Below are 13,241 nucleotides of genomic sequence, written 5' to 3'. Positions count from 1 at the left end.
CTGCAATTGCTTCATTCAACAAATAGTTTTTGAATGTGCTACAATATGGTACTGTGTTTCCCCGAAAATAAGACCTAGCTGGACAATCAGCTCTAATGTGTCTTTTGGACCAAAAATTAATGTAAGACCCGGTATTATATTATAGTAAAATAAGACCGAGTCTTCTTTAATTTTTGCTCCAAGAGACGCATTAGAGCCGATTGTCCAGCTAAGTCTTATTTTCGGGGAAACACAGTAGGCATGTTCCTAGGGGCTGGGGTACAATAGTGAATGAAACAGTTAGAAATTCTAGTCCTTGTAGAGCTTACACTCAAGCTGGGCAGAGACAGACAATAATTATTAGTTTAAATAAATTAGTGAAATATATGTGGTCCCCCTGTGAAAACTACATAGAGTCTTTCTGGGCCTTGCCTCTATCACTTAAGTTGGTGAAACTCCTGGGGTTCCCCTCCCCACATAGGTACTTTTGTTCCTTAGAAGACCACCAGTTTTAACTTTCAAACTTCTTGGCACAGTCTCTTGGGTTACATGGGCTAATGCCTTGCCACTCTATAAGGCTATGTCACTGCCACCACCACTGTGACTCTTGCTTACTATGGGACTATTTTTTTTGTCCTGTACAACAGGTCCTAGAATAATGCTGTTTTGTTCAACATTGTTCTGTTATAACATTAATGAGATGCCATAGAAACTTAACTCTTTTTAAAAAATTTTTGTTGGGGGATATTGGGGACAGTGTGTTTTTTGCAGGACCCATCAGCTCCAAGTCGTTGTCCTTCAATCTAGTTGTGGAGGGCGCAGCTCACTGGCCCATGTGGGAATCGAACTGGCCACGCTGTTGTTCAGAGCTCGTGCTCTAACCAACTGAGCCATCCGGCCGCCCCGAAACTTAACTCTTGTTTGTATCAATTAGCCTATGGTAAAACTGGTTTCATTATACATCATTTTGCTTAAAGTCATGTAACCTACTGATGATGGTAAGTGAGGACCTACTGCACACCAGGCTAATCATTCACCCCTGTCTAGATTCCGGTAGGGACCTTTTTTTGCAGCCAGCTGTGGCCTCATCTCCTCAGTCCAGAATACTATGCATCCCTTCCGTCTCCCTATCTTCTTTGGCAGCTTCTGACTTTGCTGCTCTGGCCAGATGTCCGCTTCTTGTTGTATCCCAGGTTCAGTCCTCACCTGTCTGTGACATAGTATGGCTGGTGTGCCAAATCATGCTACATACCTGTTAACTTTTGTTGGTTCATTGAAAAAAGAAAATCACTCCTTATGTTTTCTAAAAATAATATATGTTCACTTAATACAACTTTGAGAACACAGGCAAATACAAAAAAGGAAAACAACCGCACACAATATTAACACCCAGAAATACCTAACTGGCACCAGTGCCTAGGGCCAGGTGATTGGGCATGACAGTGGCACTGCTAAATGATTCTACTGGAAGTTGAGATTTAGGAGAGGCAAGTGTCCAGGCCAGGATCAGAGGAGTTTGCTGACATTGAACCAAGCTTGCCTACCTGGGGTGAATGAGGTAGTGAAATGGGGGTGAAGGGATTGCCATGAGCCAGGCAGAGTACAACATCAGAGAAGCATGGTGACAGCTTCAGGATGGCAGGCTACCAACATACAGACAGGGTCCAGGCTCTGGCCTGGGATTTGAGGGCGGGCATCTCTCCCTGCAGGAAGAGACTACTCGTGCTCTGCTTTGTTCTCTCAGATTCCAGACTGAAGTACTGAGCAGGTCAAGACTGAGACTAAAGGCCAGGGTTTCAGAACAGAGATCCAGGTACAGGATCAATGGCAGAAATTTGGGGTGTAGTGTTGACAGTAAATGGAAGGCCAGTTCCTAGTACCGGGGTACAAGGTCAGCAGGCTTGACAGCAAAAGCCAAGTCCACCAAAGATCAAAGGGGTACCTTAAGGCCACCATGACTAGGGGCTGTGACACTGGTTCTGAGCCTTGAACAGGGCTGAGCCTGGATGTGGGGACAGTGCTTTGGGGTGGGGGCTGCTCAGGCAGAAAGCTAGGCAAGGTCTTACATGCTTTCCGGAGGCACGTGGGAGGACTGAGTTCCCTTCATGATAGGAATTCACACAGGTCTTGAGAAGAGTCAGTTGTTCTATTTTAGAAAATAATTCATCTTCCTATCAATCATTTTACATATTTACACTCAAATACACATTAAATACAAATCCTGTTATTTCTTGGTGTTTATACTCAATAATTAAATCCTCTAATTAGAACCTAAGCTCCTTTCTTTGCCTAGTGCACATTCTTTTGAGGGTTAGTATGTTAGGTCATGTGGCCACCTAGAATTAAATACAGTTTTATTGCTGCCTATGGAATAATAGGTTTGTCTAATATTAAAGGTTTTCTCTGGCTCCTTCAAAAGCCTCTCAATTCACAAATTCAAGGTAAACCTGTTTTCTTCAGCATAAAGCTTTACTCTTTGTTAGGCTTTAATAGACCGACGTGACCCTGAACTGCGGACTCTAAGTTTCCTTTATCTATCCTCTTGGCTGGGTTAGCCATGGTGGGGGGAGATATGGGGAGAGCAGAGAATAGAGGAAGGGGGAGGGAAAGGAAGAGGTGCTGTGATTCCAATAAAAATAATTCATTAAATGCAGTGAAAGAGATTTTCATACCTCAGTTTATCCAGCCTATATGGGGGGCGGTAGTCCTAGTGAGCAGTGTAAGAACCACAGTGATATATGTGATTTGGGGGATCTGATTTCCAACCCATCCATTCTTGTCCCCCACTTCCCTCCGCCTTCCAGTTCTCTGAATGGAAGATGCCAAGGGCATGTGGGCTGTGGCGGCTTCTATCTAGTCAGCAGCTTCCCCCCAGCCAAGTCAGTTATCACATAATATGGTGGAAAAATGAGCTAAGGGACCCTCTGGAAAACGGAATTTTTTATGAAAATCTGTGTATCCAGCAGATGAGGGTAAACAGGGTCAAATATATAGTGATGGAAGGAGAACTGACTCTGGGTGGTGACAATACAATGTGATGTATAGATGATGTAATACAGAATTGTACACCTGAAACCTATGTTAACTTTACTAACCATTGTCACCCCAATAAACTTTCATTAAAAAAGGAAAAGAAAATCTGTGTATCCAAGTGAAACAATGAAAAAAAACACAGAAAGTTTAAGATTTCAATGGCAACTTCCCTTGGAAGAGAAAACATTTATGTGTTCAAGTGAGGAGGTTTGGTGCTGTCATGGCCATCCTGGTGCTGTGGTGTTCCAGCTGTGCAACTTTGGGCAAGCCCAACGACCTCTCTAGGCTTTACTTTCCGTAGGGTGTTGCTCACGATAGCTAGGCTCACTCAGAGGTTGATGACATGACATGAGAAAAAGCCTAGCACAGCACCTGGCATACCGTAGGCACTCTACAATTGTTTTCTTATTTGTCATGTGGGCATGGATCGAAGCTTCAGCCTTCAGACAATTCCCGTTTCTTACAGGGCTGTTGGCGGGACCAGGTGGGACCTGATTTTAGAAAAGGCAAGTGCAGAGCTGGGTAGACAAAAGCCCCTTTTCAGATCCTGCTTCGAGATGACCACACTCCATATGGCTTCACCTGCTGCTGCACTGTTCTAATTGCAATCCGAATGGATCTCATTAGGGTTACAATGGCCCAGGGAAATGAAGAGTGGTTACCACGGCCCATTCGCTGGGCCTCCCAGCCAGGCCGTCAGAAAAGAAGCAGAGTCGAAAATGTTTTCTGCAATTACAGTGCCCAATACAGCACCCAAAGGATTTGGGGAGCTTAATAAATAGCCTTTGAAAAATTTTCTATCTGCCAAGTGTTTATTATTGCTAAACTGGGGGTCTGATTTAATGGCAATGTACTTATACCCCTGCCTCCCTAAAACACATACACACAAGCTTTGTGGAAGGGGGCCATTGTGGATAGGATTAGGGGGCAGTAGCTGCATGCTTCCTACAAAGAGTTCCTAGTTAAATTAAATGAATTAATATCTATTTATGATGGGTTCATTGTAGTGTTTGGCACACACAAAGTACTATCAAGAGTTTGCTAAACAAATAAAAAATAAACCAGACTATATTCTGTCTGTGAAAAGATTCCAAATGGACAATTTATCAGTTTTGGGGTGGGTGGGATGGGAGCAGGCACAGTAATTTACCTTGGGGAGATAATCTAACTTTGCCAGATTGTTTGGAGAGGACAACATGGATGTGGATGACTTTACTCTTCATTGACTGGTGGTTTGGTCCTGGTGCCACATGCCTTTATATCAGTTTGGTTTGTTTTCTGACTAAAAGAGCTGCAATCTGGGTATCTACAACCAAGGGAAAGTGATGCTTTGCGGCTAGGTCCTGAAGACTATCCCTAAATAATAACTAAGGAGAAGGAAGCTCGCACATGATGTAGTCAGTCAGAGCTTTTTCTGGAAAAGCAACAATAAGCTCTCAAAAGCAATAATGCAAACTCTGATTTAAACAAGTAACGGAGAGCTAGACTATAGAAATGTACACACATGTACATTTCTAGATAGACAGACTATAGAAATGCACACGTATGTACATTTCTATAGTCTATCTAGCTGTCTAAACAAAGAAAGAAATTACTTTGATGATAGAACTATGCTTAAAATTTCTGCCTTATCTAACTGATGTTCCTTACCAGGATTAAGTACAAAAATGTCCTTCTCTCACCCTAAACTTTTTTATTGGAGGCTGAAATCTTGTGCTGCTGTGCTCAGCTCTTGTTCAGGCTCCATTTTGGGTGTTAATCGCTGCTTTAGCTTCAGAAGCCCTTGTGGTACCTCTGCCTGGCTTTACTTTTCAGAGAAAAGGCCTTAATTTGCTTGCTCAGCTTTTCCCTTTCATTATTGACACTGCCTGTGCTTGCTGCCTCCTCCTGTTGTGTTTCATTTTTGTTCCAGAAAGAGATGGCTTTTCATTTCTCTGTGGGTAGGGAGTGTCCTGGATGGGCCTATCTGCATCCAGAGCTCTGGAATTCTGTGATGTGGACGTAGATCCCTAGGGGGTTTTTGTTTATAAAGGTCCCTAAGCCGCCCCCCCCCCCCCGCCCCAAGAAGCTATAAAGGGGTTTTCAGGGTTTTCAGCATTGATATCCCGATTCCAAGGACACTAAGATGAACAACTCCCCCATTCCTCTTACCAAGCACAAAGGAGGGGCCGGTGAGGAAGGAGGTTTCTCAGGGAGTCGGACTGAGGCAGGAGAGAATTGAAGGGGCCAAGAGCCCTGTGATGCCCTATATAGAGTTGATCTGTAGAGACGGCAGAGCCCATGATGACAAACAAGGAAGCAGCTACTCCTCGCTTGGCTATGACATCAGTTCTTCCTTGGTACATGGAGCTGCCCACCTGAAGAGGCCTTAAAGGGCCTATGACCACTTCTGGGCCAAGCCTCCTAAGGTCCATTGAGAGAGCTATCATGCTGGGAAGGAAAAAGTCTGCTTCTACATGGAGCAAGGAAAGAGATAACTCTAGGTTATTGGAGCAGAATCAGAGTCTGTTGTGGCTGCAGCAATGGAAGAGATGGGAATGACAACTGCTACAGCAGCAGTGTTATATAGTAGACCGCTGGTGGTTCTAAGTTTGCACTGAGAACAGCTATGTGCTCCAGAGGGAAGCGTTTAAGCAGCAGAGAGCTGGCGGAGTAGAAGGGTGGGGCGAGAACCATGAGGGGAGCCCGCTTTTAACAACATTTTATTGAGCACTTATTCTTTGCCAAACATTGTGTTACGTCCTGTTCCATCAAATCTGGTGGCACATCATATTTAATTGTCCTATTTTGGAGATGCTAAGATTGCTCAGTTGGTAACAGTGGCAGCCTGATCCATCCATTATAAGGTTCCCCAACAAAATATTACCTAATGATTTATGCAACCAAAGATAATTTTGGCTTAGGAGTGGGCTAACTCGTTCCTTTAAAAGTTCACCCTGCCAGGGCAAGATGGTGCCCTGCCATGAGTTGCCACTGGGATAACAGTACGGACACACACACACACACACACACACACACACACACACACACAGCCACAATATCATTCCACATACACTAGAATAATACTTCCTTAATAATATCTTACACTGCATGTTCAAATTTCCCTGCTTGTATAAAAAATGTTCTTTTGTTTTTACATTTGGTTTGTTAGAATTAAGGTCCCAACAGGGTCTACACATTGTATTTGGTTGGTATGTCTCTTAAGTCTCGCTCTGGCTTATAACAACCCTCCCTCCATTTTTATGGCACTTATTTGATGACTAAACCATTTTATTTTTTCTTTAGAATTTCCCACACACTGTATTTGGCTGATTACATCTGTTGGTGTTGTCTAACAGGTTCCTATATATCTCATATTTCCTGTAATTAGGCAGTTAGCTATAGAAACTTGATTAGATTAAATTTACATTTTAAAAAATTACTAATATTATTATTATTTGGCAAAATAATTTCACAGTTGGTAAGGTATATTTCCTATTTCCTATTATTGTTTGGTTGTCTAACTTTTGTGATGTTGAGATTAATCAGTGGGTTTAGGTGTTGGCAGCTTGATCTATCAGTTATAAATTTTCCCATCAACATTTCCCCTAATTGTTTAATAATTAGAGATGACCACCTCAGGGATACTGTGGATACCTGACCATGGCATTGTACACCAGAAGCTAAACATTAGTGAATGCCAACTATAATTTTATATATATAATGTGATGGCTCAGTGTGAGGTCGGAGGGATAGTGGATGGGGGGAGGGGGGTTCACAGTGTGAGGGATGTAAATGATGAACGTCTAAGTATTACCTTGTCTTGTACACCTGAAACTAATAAATTTAAAAAAATTAAATTAAAAAAATTACAAAAAATTAAACAAATAATTAGTGATGATTATTTACTAGATCTATTATTTTATAAGGGCTGTGAAATGGTCACTTTCAAAGTCTGTCATCCTTTCTGCATTTATTAGCAAGAATTTTTCCATAAAGAAGGACTTTTTCTTGCCAACTATTTGTTACCCTGAAATGAAGTTCATACTCGTATAGGAAAGATATGATAGATGCTTTATTCTTTCCCTTTATCTAACAATTTTCAAAATAATAGGTATGTGCCCTAGTAAACTCCAATGGTGAGAATGCAATTTTTAAAAAATGTGATGAATTACTGTCTTTCAGTCTATTGAAGTCATTGCTTTTTTAAATGCTCAAATTGTCTCATTTTTGGCCAGTAGGAGCCTCTTAAAGTTGACTTTTGGTTTGTTTTGACAGATCTCATTTGTGTTTGATAGCTTCCTTGCTTACCAGCAAAATAAGATGTTACAGACTCATCTTGGACATTTATTGCTGTAACCTAGGATCAGTCATTTTTTCAAGGAGACTTGGCTCCTTTAACGATGACTATCTGGGTTAGGGATGTTCATTACTACTGGGTTGTCATTATTTCTAGGCCTTTACAGCAAGCAGAACTAGGAACCAGGCGGTTTTTAGAAAGAGAAAAATGAATCATGAATGCATTCTGATGTTTCCAATTCAAATGAAAGATTACCGGGTTTTCTGTTAATTCCTTTGATTTTTAATTCACATCTCCTTGCTATTTTCTCTATGATATTGTATGTGTGAATGTGTAGGTGTGTATATGTGTGTGTATATATATATATATATATATATATATATATATATATATATATGTTGCAAACTAATGATACCAGTATTACTATATTGTGACTAAGGAATACAAATGTCTTCATATTTACCTTCTTTGGGGTTTCTCTTAGCATCTTAGCTCTGTAAATGTGTGTCTTTACTGTATTTGGGGGAATTTTAGCCACTATTCCTCAAATATTCTTTATGACACAGTCTCTGTTGTTCTTCTGGAACTCTAATTACACCTGTGTTAGATTTTTTTAAAATATATGAATCGATCCAGAGGTTCCTGAAATTTTAATAATTAAAAAAATCTCTTTACCCTCTATTCTTCAGATTTGATAATTCCTGTTGGTCTGATTTCGAGTCCATCGACTGTTCGTTCCTCTGTCATTTTCATTCTACAGTTAAGCTTATTTAGTGATTTTTAAAGTGTCAGATATTTTATTTTCAGTTCTAGAATTTACATTTGATTCTCTTTTATAGTTTCTATTTCTCTCCTGAGATTTCCTATATTTTTTAAAAAAGATTTTTATTGTATTAACATACAATATTACATTAGTTTCAGGGGCACACCATAGTTACTCAACATTTATATACCTAAAGGAGTGATCACCATGATAAGTCCAGCAACCATCTGACACCGTACCACGCTATCACAATATTATTGACTATATTCCCCTGCTGTATATTACATCCCCATGATTTATTTGTCTTATTCCTGGAAATCTTATTCCCCTTCATCTCCCCCCCTTTTTAATTTTTCAATTGCAGTTGACATTCAATATTATTTTATATTAATTTCAGGTGTACAGCATATGGTTAGACATTTATATAATTTAAGAAATAATTTCCCTGACTATTTTAGTACCCACCTGATACTATACATAGTTATTACCACATTATTGACTATATTCCCTATGCAATACTTTACATCCCCGTGACTATTTTGTAACTACCAATTTGTACTTCTTAATCCATTTATGTTTTTTACCCTGTCATCCTAACTCCCTCCGATCTATCATCCTGAATCTAGTACCCATCTGACACCACACATATTTATTACAGTATTATTGACTATACTCCTTATCCTATACCCTACATTCCCATGACTACTTTGTAACAACTAGTTTGTACTTCTTAATCCCTTCTCCTTTTTCACCCAGCCCCCAAACAGCCCCTCATTTGACAACCATCAAAATGTTCTATCTATGAGTGTGTTTCTGTTCTGTTTGTTTATTTTGTTCTTTAGATTCCACATATAAGTGAAATCACATTGCACCTGTCTTTCTCTGTCTGACACTCCACTCAGCACAATACCCTCCAGATCGATCCAAAAAACTGTCCTCATTTTTTTGGATTCTCTTTCCTTTTTGATGTTGTGAATGGGTGTTTTCTACTACAAATTGCTGATTTCATCTTCTGCTTCATCTAATCTAGTGTTGATTCCCACTAATGTATTCTTCATTTCCATTATTGTATTCTTTATTTCTGACTGGTTCATTTTTATTATTTCTAACTCCATTTTTGTGTTTCCTATCTCTTTGTTGAAGTTCTCCCTGAGATCATTGAGCATCCTTATAACCAGTATTTTGAACTCTGCATCTGGTAGATTGCTTGTCTCCATTTTCTTTAGTTATTTTTCTGGAGCTTTGTTCTCTTCATTTATTTGGAACATGTTTCTTTGTTTCCCCATTTTGGCTGCCTCCTTGTGTTTGTTTCAATGGTAGGGCTGCTATGTCTCCCGGTCTTAGTAGAGTGGCCTGGTGTAGTAGGTGTCCTGTGGGGCCCAGTGGTGCAGTCTTCCTAATCATCAGAGCTGAATGCTCCAGGTGTGTCCCTTGTGTGGCTTGTGTGTTCCCTCCTGTTGTAATTGAGACTTGATTGCTGTTTGCATGTCAGTGACATTTTGCTGATTGGTTGTGAGGACTGGCCATGACTACAGTTGAGGAGTTGTTGTGTAGGGGCTGACCCTACAGAGCAGGGTTTGCTTTAGTGGGGCTTTGGTGCCTGCCCAGCTTGATCTTTGTGTGTGTCATTTTGGGAGGTGGCTTGGTCCCAAGCTAGCCACAAGGTGTGCCAGCCCTGGGGCCTTCTGGGAGGGGAACCGCTGCAGGCAAAGTTCAAGGGCAGCCAGTGCCCTGCCCAGAGCCACCTGGCATGAGCCACAAAGCAATCAGGAGATGGCCACTTCCCTGCTGTGTTTGGAGGTGCCTTGAGAGGCCAAGTCTCAAACCAAGGCCAGCTGCTGCTAGTGTCAGGCTTGGGGCTGCTTACCCAGAGGTATGGGACATGCTCAAGCCAGATGCCGCTTGTTTGGGTTTTGTGAACCTTTGAGAGATTTTAGGAAAGTCCACAGCATGAGCCAAGGGAGTCCGTTTATAGGGAAAAGCCACTGGAAGTGGCTTAGTTGTGCCTGAAAGTTAGGTAGGGAGGGGTCTTGAGGGAATAACTAGGGCAGGCAGGTGAAAGATGTTAACCAAGTTGACGGAGACTCAGATATGGTGGCTGCCTGCGTCGGCAAGCTGGATGAGGGGAGAGCTTAACAAAGGAACGATGGCTTCTGCCAGCACTTCTGTCTGGGAAAAAGTTGCCCCTCCACCCTTCACCTGGAAACCAGACAATTCAGTTCCTCCCTGAATGTCCCTGGCACCTTTTGAACTGCTGCCCCAGTGCTGAAGCTCAGAGCAAGTGATTCCGTGAGCAAGTAAGTCCATGTGAGGGCCGTTTAAGAGGAGGGCTGTTTAAAAGGAGTGCCTAGGACTCTAGCTGCCCTTCTTCTCATGCAGTCACAATCTCTGGTGGTTTTTACAGCCAGAAGTTGTGGGGACTTCTCTTCCCGGCAGTGGAACCCTGGGCTGGGGAGTCTGGTGTGGGGCTGGGACCCCTCTCTCCTCAGGAGGGACCTCCTCAATTGGGATATCCCTCCTGATTTTTAACTACCACACGTGGGTGTGGGACAAGTCCATTCTGCGTCTCTGCTTCTTATATCAGTCTCAATGTGACTTCTTCTGTATTTCCTTAGTTATGGGACTTCTGTTCAACTAGACTTCAAGCGAATGTCAAGAACACTTATTCAGTAGTTTAGTTGTGATTTTGATATGGTTGTGAGAGGAGGCAAGCACAGCATTTACTTACTCTGCCATCTTGTCCTGAAATACCTTGAAAATTTGTGTCTTCTCTGTCCTTTACTGAATTGGACATAGTGATAACAGATGCTTTAAAATTCTTGCCTGATAATCTCAACATCTGGGTCATGTTGGAGTCAGTCTCCATCAATTATATTTTCTTTTGAGAATGGGTTATATTTATTTCCACTGGCGTGTTTTCTATTGTATAATCTGCAACTGTTTTCATATATGTGTATAATGTGTATTTTCTCTTCCTGGATATTTTTAGGATTTTATCATTACAACTGGTTTTCAACAGTTGGATTTTGATGTGCCTTGGTGTGTTTAGCTTGTTTGAGATTCTTCGAGCCTTTCAATCTGTGCTATAGAGCTTCTATTACATTTGAAAAAAAATTTCGCTGTTTTTTTCCCCTCAGACGTTTTTTTCTCCGTCAATCTCCCTCTCTTCTCCTGGTATTCTAAATACATGTATATCCAACTGCTTGGTATTGTTCTATAGGCCAGAAATTGTTTTGGTTTTTTTTTAATTATTTCTGTGGTTCAGTCTAGATAGTTTCTAGTGCTATGTCTTAACGTTCACTGATCTTTTCTTCTGTGGTGTTAAATCCAGAGAACTTCTCATTCCAGGTATTGTATTTTACAGTTTTAGATATTCCATTTTGGTCTTTTTAATATCTTCCATTTCTCTTCTCATTATGTTCATATTTTAAAAACATGTTTGATCATACTACTGTGTTTTCCTGAAAATAAGACCTAGCCAGACCATCAGCTCTAATGTGTCTTTTGGAGCAAAAATTAATATAAGACTCAGTCTTGTTTTAATATAAGACTGGGTCTATAATATAATATAATATAATATAACATAATATAATGCCAGGTCTTATATTAATGTTTGCTCCAAAAGATGCATTAGAGCTGGTGGTCCAGCTAGGTCTTATTTTTGGGGAAACACGGTAATGAGAACTGTTTCAAAGTTCTTGACTGCTAATTCCTTGTCTCTGTCATCTCTGAGTCTGTTTCTGTTTATTTACTTCCCTGCTGATATAATATGTCTGGTATTTTAATGGGTTGCTTGATAGTGGGATTTTTATGTTGTTGAGTGCTAGATTGTGTGTATTCTTTAAAAGTGTCTTGGACTTTGTTCTGTCATGCAGTCAATTTAACTTGTGTATCTGCTCAATCATTTCAAGGCTTGTTTTTAAACTTTGTTAGAGTGACTAAAAATAACCTTTACTCTAGGCCTAATTTACCTTTACTACTAAAGTGTTACCTTTATGGATTCTCTGCTTACTCTGCGAAAGTTCAGTGAAGACTCTTTCCTCTGGTTGTTCAGAAATCAAATGGCTCTCCAGTCTGTATGAACTCTGGAAATTCTTCAGCTTTTAGTTACTGGTCATTCTTTTTTTAAAAATATTTTATTGGGGAAGGGGAACAGGACTTTATTGGGGAACAGTGTGTACTTCCAGGACTTTCCCAAGTCAAGTTGTTGTCCTTTCAATCTTAGTTGTGGAGGGTGCAGCTCAGCTTCAGGTCCAGTTGCCGTTGTTAGTTGCATGGGGCACAGCCCACCATCCCTTGCAGGAGTCGAGGAGTCCAACCAGCAACCTTGTGGTTGAGAGCCTGCTCTCCAACCAACTGAGCCATCTGGCCACCCGCAAGCTGAGCTGTAGCTCATTGACTTCATTCTAGTTGCGGAGGTTGCAGCTTGCTGGCCAATGTGGGAATCGAACCGGCAGCCCCATTGCCCAGAGCTCACACTCTAACCAACTGAGCCACCCATCCACCCTAGTTATTGGTCGTTCTTACACTTTCTCCCAGTGTAGAGTTCCGAAGTTGTTTTCTGTGTAACTCCGTTTTCTAGTACTCTGTCCCACAAATTCCACCTGCTCAACCTCATAGAACTCTGAGTTCTATCTCCTTAAATCAGCAAGCCTTCTTGCTCTACTTGGATTCTCCCTCCCAAACACCTCCATTGTGGTCCACATACTGCCTCCACGTAAGAAATCCAAGGTAATTATGGGGATTATTTGGTATGTCTTCTGTATTCCTGCAGGGATCACAGTCTTGCACTGCCTGTTGACCAGTGACTAAAACTTTGTTTCGTAAATTTTGTACCATTTTCTAAATGTTCATAGCAAGAGGGCTAATCTGGTTGTAGTTATTCCATCATGGCTAGAAGCAGAATTTCTACCAAGAATTTCTACCAGATTATTCATACAGGCTCACAAAAGCTGGTTAATTTTTAGGAGTTGTGCAAAGTTGATTGTTAAACACAGTCATTATTATATGTTAAATTATATAAAATTACAATTAGATAAATTATATCAAAATGAAAGCTAATAAATACTCAAAACTCATCACTTCCTAATTATTTTACTATATTGCATAATTATTTTTGCTTTTGAAGTCATTTATGTCTATTCTATTTGTAATGGAGGAATACTGTATAGTGGCATGCCACTGTGT

The sequence above is a fragment of the Rhinolophus hipposideros genome (assembly GCF_964194185.1).
Source record: "Rhinolophus hipposideros genome assembly, chromosome: X".
NCBI lineage: Eukaryota > Metazoa > Chordata > Mammalia > Chiroptera > Rhinolophidae > Rhinolophus > Rhinolophus hipposideros.
The sequence above is the reverse complement of the archived record's forward strand: the minus strand, read 5'-3'. Positions refer to the sequence as shown.